The sequence below is a fragment of the Zea mays genome, chromosome 5, assembly GCF_902167145.1.
Source record: "Zea mays cultivar B73 chromosome 5, Zm-B73-REFERENCE-NAM-5.0, whole genome shotgun sequence".
NCBI classification, from domain to species: Eukaryota; Viridiplantae; Streptophyta; class Magnoliopsida; order Poales; family Poaceae; genus Zea; species Zea mays.
In genome coordinates this window covers 54,251,676-54,259,533 of record NC_050100.1, presented here as the reverse complement: position 1 = coordinate 54,259,533, position 7,858 = coordinate 54,251,676, and the positions used below count along the sequence as shown (strand labels likewise).

General features: G+C 44.0%; 1 pseudogene; it reads left to right on the top strand.

Moving 5' to 3' along the window:
* Window positions 1-1,286: 1,286 nt before the first annotated feature.
* On the top strand, window positions 1,287-2,371 carry LOC109939483 (L10-interacting MYB domain-containing protein-like; annotated as a pseudogene).
* Window positions 2,372-7,858: the final 5,487 nt, after the last annotated feature.

The window sequence follows — 7,858 nt, the reverse complement described above, 5'->3', positions numbered from 1 at the left end:
TATCCGCTCGTCCCCCGGTGCCTCATTTCGAATACCTCCCTGACCGTTCATGTCGCTAGGGTTTTGCCCGCGCCGCCGCCAGTTCGTCCGCAAGGTTGGACTCCTCCCGTATCCGAAGTCGTCGTATTCGCAGGTACATTCGTAACTTCCAAAGAAGAGCATGTCTCCTCCCCAATGTGGTTTTACAGATCCGGTGTTCCCCATGTACTGATTAGGCTTTAGGTTGCATCGACGTCTGTGGTTAATACTTCCCCCTGTGATCAAGACAATTTGTCAACTGCTTAGTAACGAATATCCTGTCATATTTGATGTTCAGATCTCGGGGAGTTAGCTGTTTGTCTGTTGCATCAGAAGCTCCACTCCTACGAAGGTGATGTTCACATCAATTTTGTTATCCCTTTTACTGCTTTACATGTTGTGTATGTTTTCGAAGATCCTGTTCCAAATATGTTCACATTTTTTGGTTAATCCATTCATAGTGTGTTAGTACTGTTATTAGTGCAGACGTTACTAGTAATGTGTGGTACTTGTACCCTCCTTTGTTAGCAGCCTAGGCACAGGACATGTAAGTACGCCAAATTTGTGTAGATAGTCCCCATGTCTGGTATACTAACGACCTAATAAATCCATATCAGATGGATTCAGCTGACTCCATAGCCGACAAGGCAATTGGAAGGATGCAAGAGATTGCCGACAAGATATTTTCGGTAGCGAGGGAAACAATCCGTCCTGGACACGGGTTGTCCTCATTTGACGCTACCAAACTTCGTGTAGCATTGGAGGACATAGCTTGCATGCTGGAGCAAGACTCTCTGGTGTTGCAAGAGAATTTGGACATCGTGAACAACGTAAACAACCCGGGTGACAGCAGCTACGAACCTTCTACCTTGTCCTCACCACCCCCTGCTGACGACGACCTTACTCCAGACTGGGACTTTGCGGAGCACTTCGAAAACTTCTGGGGTGTTGAATATGACTCCGATCAGATGCCTTCGTTTAGTGACAATGAGGTTTAAGTTAGAACATGCTCAACCTACCAGACATGTGTTAGGGTAACAGGGATAGATCAGTCTTTTGGTTAATGCGCACTTCTAAAGTGTTCCATGTGCTTTTGTGTTTACCAGCACATGACTTCCTTAAGTCTATATATGTAAATATGTCAAACCGAATGTGACTCCTTATTGTAGTACCTTATGTTATTATATGGTCAGTTAAGTGTCTACTTTGTTTGTTAGTAAGTGCACTTCAATACGTATTTTCAATCATGTACACTTGTTTGGCACTAGATGGACAAGTCTGGGAAAGTCATTGCAAAGTGGGATAGTAGAGCAACAAAAATTTACACAGAAATTTGTGTAGAAGAGGTCAATGCACGGAACAGGCCACAACACTTTCTAAATGCCGAAGGGTATGCTAACCTCATAAGGAAGTTTAAGGAACGCAGTGGTCGCACTTACACCAGGGATCAAATGAAGAATAGGTGGGACTCCTTAAAGAGAATGTTCACCCAGTGGAAAACTCTTAATGAAAGGGCTACAGGTCTTGGTCGAGACCCTCATACTGGTTCAATCAGTGCTCCAGATGAGTGGTGGGCTAAGCAAAATGAAGTAAGTAGACTTTTTTTATTTTTTTGTTTTACATTAGTATTAGCCATCTGAAAGTAGGAAATACCATGTTGGTGCAGGCAATGCCAGGGTGTATAATGTTCAAAACAGCCCCCCTAGAGAATGAGGACGAGCTAAAGATTATGTTTGGACCCATTTTCTGCACAAATGAAAGAACACTTGTTCCTGGCGTCGAGGATGCAAATTCATCATCTGATGATCATGTCGAAGCCACTTTAGGTGGAGGTGAAAACAGCACACCTGACCCATGCTCAAATGCGACTGGGAAGCGTAAGATTCGTCATGATTCTCCTAAACCAAAGAAGATAAAAGATACCAGAGAAGAGTACATGAAACGCCTAGTGGCGGCTTTTGAGTCCCGTTCAATGAACACTAACAAGTCCATCACCTCTGCTGAGACCGACCCTGTTCGTGTCAAGGTTATTGCCCAATTGCAACAAGTCATCGATGATGGTTCACCAGAAGGCAGCGACTTACATTTTTTGCCACTCATCTGTTGATTGAGAAAAAGTATAGAGATGTATTTGCATCACTGAAGACAAAAGAAGGGAGGAACGCTTGGCTGCGCCGTGCTTTCGAGATGGAACTTAAAAAGTCCACTTAGCTGCTGTTGGTCCGACAACACAGGCTCATGTTCACTATTATGTTTGTCGTGTCACTATTATGAGTCTTGTCGTGTCACTATTGTGAGTCTTGTCTTGTTACAAAATAAACATTTCGTACGGTTCAATTTTCCTTTCGAACAATTTTGCAATTTTTTGAGTTGAACATGTATTTGAATAATCAGAGCTGGATGTTTGTGAACAATGTCAATCTGTGTACTTTCTATGACCTATGATACATGAATATTGTCATCTGTACTGTGCTTATATATGAATATGTGGCAGTTGTTTGTGTGCATGCAGATGTGTGACCCTGCTGCACACACATATGATCATGACATGGATGACAGAGATGCAGAATTGCTTGTTGCTTTATATGCTGTAGACATTTGGGGCAGGCATTTGAGTGAGGTTCCTAGAAGAACAATGGTTGAAACTGGTATTCAATGGGTTGAGAGAACTTTGGAGAATAGTAACGACTGCTTCGACATGTTTCGCATGCGACGTACTGTTTTTAGACGATTGCATGATACGTTGGTGGAAAATTATGGTCTGCTTCCAAGTCGGGGTGTCAGTACTATGGAAGCTCTAGGCATATTCTTGTGGGCATGCGGGGGTCCACAATCATTTAGGCAGATAAGGAATAAGTTTGGTCACTCCTTGGAAACTATTAGTCGCAAGTATAGTGAAGTACTTAATGCACTGTATAAGATGTCATCTGACATAATCAAGCCCAAAGACCCAAATTTCATCGAGATTCATCCTCGTTTGCGAGAGGCGAGGTTTTGGCCACACTTCAAGGATTGCATAGGAGCAATTGATGGTAGTCACTTTCTAGCGACAGTCCCGGCCTTGGAGCAAGCCAAATATATTGGCTGGCACGGTTACGCATCGCAGAATGTAATGGCCGTTTGTGACTTCGATATGAGGTTCACATTTGTTGTCACAGGATGGCTAGGATCCGTACATGACACAAGAGTATTACAAGATACTTTGATAACTTATGCGGACAGGTTCCCCCATCCACCGGAAGGTATATAAATATGTTGTACTTTTGTATAATACGGTATTAATTTATGTCTTAAGTATTTAACATTTGTATTTCATGTTTGTACAGGTAAATACTATCTTGTCGATTCAGGTTATCCAAATAGAAAGGGGTACCTTGCACCTTATAAGGGTCAGAAGTACCACATTTCGGAATGGCAAAATGTGAGGCAACCTATTGGGAGCAAAGAAGTATTCAACTATGCACACTCATCGCTACGCAATGTTATAGAGCGATCGTTTGGGGTGCTCAAAATGAAGTGGAGAATTCTATTAAGTCTCCCTTCTTTTTCGCTTGAGAAACAATCGAAGATAATTATTGCATGTATGACATTGCATAACTTCATTAGAGATAGTGCTCTACACGATAGAGATTTTGATGAAGTAGGACCTAATAGCCTGAGTCATGATGTACCTGTAGGTGAGAGTAGTAGTAGCACATCTGATGAGTTAGACATGAGTGCTTTTCGAGATGCAATTGCTAATGCATTAGTGTCATAGTTAACTTTGTGAATGTAACGGTACTTATGATGTAATCAACTCCACTAATTATTGTGTAATGACCTTTTGTTGGTTCAGTGTTTAAGTTTATCGTTTGTTCGAATAGAATCTGCAATATGAGAATCTGTTTATCCAAACACGTAGATTCTAACGAACAGCTTTTCTGCACAGCTGGCGAACCAAACACCTAAATTCTAACCACCAGCTTTTCCCAACAGCCAGCTTTTCCCCACAGCCAGCTTTTCAGAAAAGCTATTAAGAAAAAAGCCGAACCAAACACGCCCCTTGTTTCATCTGCTGTTGCGCGGTGCTGGGCAAGAGGAGGCATGGGGGGAGTTTGGCGAGACAAGCGCTTGAGTAGGGTGTGGTAGCGAGCGGGGGTTGAACCCGAGCGTCGTGGGCATGGCATGACGGGTCAAGCGGAGGGAGTGGTTACGATTAAGGAGAAGGGCCTGACCAGTGGGCCCGGCGGCGCAGGGGCTACAACAGCCGCGACACGACGAGTGGATGGGCCACGCCCACGCGCGAGTTGGCGGCTAAGGTGGGTCGGGTGGCTAGGAGGCTAGGTGCGTGGCTGGGCCGCGAGAGCGCGGACGCGGCATGGGCCAGTGTGGATCGAGCAGACCGTGGGCAGGGAAAAAGGTGGGCACGCTAGGCGGGCCCACGCAGACTGAGGGATGGAGGTCGGGTTGGTGAGAGTTTTGGGCCTTTTCCTTTTCTTTTTATTTCCTTATTCCTTACTTTATCTATTTGTTTTCAAACTCACGCATAACTCAAATTAAATGAATGCTCATCAAATTCACTCATCAAACAAAAATAGGTATGCTCCAACATGATGCAACAATGATAAGTCTTTTGGGGTTCTATTCCACTAAGCTTGATTTTTATATAAAATAAAATAACTCTCACTTATTTAGAAAAAGGATAACAAAAGAAGAAAAGGAGAGAGTAACACCTGAATTTTAAGTTTAGAGCAAATAAATTTTTATAACAAAAAGTTCAGGGTGTTACACCCACCCAGACAAGGATATCACAGTATTCGAGTTGTCTGGGTCCCACCTGACTATTCTCCCATGTGACACTGTACATAGGAACAGTTGTCACCAACATAAACCTCTACTCATGAACAATCTAAAAATAATTCTGGCACTCTGCTCAAAAATACATTTGATTTTCCAAATATTCAAATTCTAGAATATTCCAAGAATATTCTTTTTTCCTTTTTTTGTAATCCCTATGATTATAAAATCCAAAACTCCTCCATCCAAACTCAGATTTCGACAATTCTTGTTTCAAATTCCCATCAAATGATCATATATCCAACCATGTCATCCCTTAAGCATGGCTCATATTCCAGAAAACTTCAAAAATACTGTTGTCCCATATTCTTCCTGTAAATTCCCCATTCGAACAGAGTCAATCAATTATTTCGCCACTATTCTCATAAACAGTAAACTCTGCCATACTAAACCAAATCAACCCAGCTATAAAATACACCTAGTTACCCTCTCCCTCTCCACACCCTGAGCCAAGAAAAACCCCCACCCACTCAGTCACCCCGCTTTGCCGACTACACGCCTAGTGTCGCTTCACCTCCAATCCACCCTTCTCGTAAGCACATCCACTACACCACAAGTAATATCACAACACCACATGATACAGATTCTTCTCAAGACTCTACCCATCCATATATCAACATTCTTGACCACTATATTGAATATTTGTTGATATACTTGTTGGTTTGTGTGTTTGCTTGTTCATGTTGTGTAGTTATCGGAGCGTTCGTGTTGTCCCGTGAAGGCCAGTTCTGCGAGTCTATGCCAGACGGTGGACCCAGAAGCCAGTTCTGCAAGCTCTCACCCTTTCGCCGGTTAAAGCAATGGCAAGTTCACTGGATCCCTTTGATGTATAAATTACCTATATTTCAAACACATCCCTCAGCCTGTTATTTTATGCATTATATTATTTTTCTGCTAAGAGACATGTTAATATGGCCACCCAGCCCTAGAACTTTGTCGCAATTCATCTTTATACTTGTTGCCATTTTGCATTACAAAATGATTTGAGAAAAGGTGTGAGATTTTCAAAAGAAATTTATTTTCAAAAAAGGGTGAATGGTTATCACCATCACCACAATGAGTGGGATGGTTGGGACTCCCTGGTTTGGGAGGGCCTAAAGAGAAGTTGGCTCAGCCAGGTTAGGCTTGAGCATGGTGGACAACCCCGTCTCGTATAAGGACTTGTTTGTCATTCTTCAATTCATGTTCTCTTATCGAGTAGAACCACTCGAGACTGTATGGGCAGTCGCTTGATCCGAACTTACACAGTCTGCACCCTAGGGTTATGGTGGCTGGGAGCACTAGAAGGACATGGAGGGGGAATGATTCCATCCTGGTTTGGGCGAGGAAGGTGGCCTTGTTCCTATCGGTACAACCATTAAGGTAAAGTCGTGCAAGGGAGGAGAGAGTTTCGGTATTCGTATCTCACGATGATGAGATTGCAAAAACTGGACTAGTGGGTAAAGTGTACACCTATGCCTAGAGTTCAAAGATCTATTCCAATAGTCTGTGTCCATTGTTATGGATGAGTTATGGCTTGGTTTGACAATTAGTGTTTTGTTTTCCAAAATGCTTTGAAAATAGTTTTTGAAAGATCTGGTGGTTGAGTCATGAGTTATGGTGGGTGGGAAGTCCAGTGGCTGTTTTTAAAAATAAAAAACGGTGGGAAACTACCGTGATTCCTGAATGGTTTAGTCCAGTGGATTTTGTTCTATATTGAAAACCTTCCTACTCCGTCGGGAGATGATGCATTTTGAAAATAAAACATTTTACAAAATAGCCCTGCATAAAAACGGTTTTTCTGCAAAAATATCCTGAGCTCTACATACTCCATGCATTATATCTGATTTCCCCATTCCGTGGGTGATGGTGGGCTACTGGATACGTAAGTACTCACTCTTGCTTATTTGTTGTTTTCCAGAAAAAGGAGATCGCCGATCGGGTAAGAGTTATGTCTATTTCCCAACCATGCATGTAGCTGTTAGACTGCTGATTTGCTTCGCTATATATATCGGGTTGTTTTTGCCCTACTCTGACGATATGTCCAGAGTTGTGGACCAACTCTTAAAGTTGATCGCCACCTTTATAGGTTTATCTCATTTAAGTGGATCTAGGACCATCTGATGTATAAATGTTTATACTAGCCTCATGAGACTAGTATTTGTATCACATTTGAGTCCCAGAGGATTGGGATGGTTCACTAGGTTGACAAGCACAGGAGTTATGACGATGGACTTGAGTTGTCGCCTCCGGTCATTGTCGTAGAGGTTTACTGCCCAATCCAGCAATAGGTCATGGTGGGCGCGGCACATGCGAGCGACGCTAAGACACAACCGTCTGCCTTGGTATCATGTGACTTACTCTGCGGGCCATGCGTGCGGTGCTGTGACACGACTGTCTGTCTCGATAACGTGCAGAACGGTCATTTAGGTTCGCGTAGCCTGACAAAAGCCTACACATGCCCTATGCACAACAAGGCACACCTCATTCGCTTGCATTAAATGCGGGCGAGCGAGCTTACTTCCAGCTGAAGGCTTGTGCCACGCGCCGACGTCACATGGCGGCTTCGGACCTCTATCTGAGCGGAGAGTGGGGCCAAGAGTGCATGTTGGCTTGAAGACCTAGGCCTGTGGGACATGTGGTTTTCCGGGACCCGCCTGCGGGGATCCGGACGACACACATGGAGTTCCAGGACTCGCCCCTAGGGGTTCGGACACATAGCAGTAGTCACTGAGCAGTTCCACCCCTGGGACACGTGGCGACACCGGACCTATCCTCAATCGAAGTGCGGGTCCCAAGGCCAATGGTCCCTACATGGGTTTGGTTCCATGGGCCTGGCTACTCAGTTCCTTAGTATGTGGTTACATGTAGCCATGTGGGTATCTGCCTTTGGCATAGTAGGAGAGGGTACCCCAATTTCAGGGTACTGACAGTGGCCCCCGGTCTCACCTCGGGAGAGGTTACGAACCCGCTGGTGGGGCCACAACCACGATCTTGTTTCAAGCAATTTGATTCGGATTGGCAC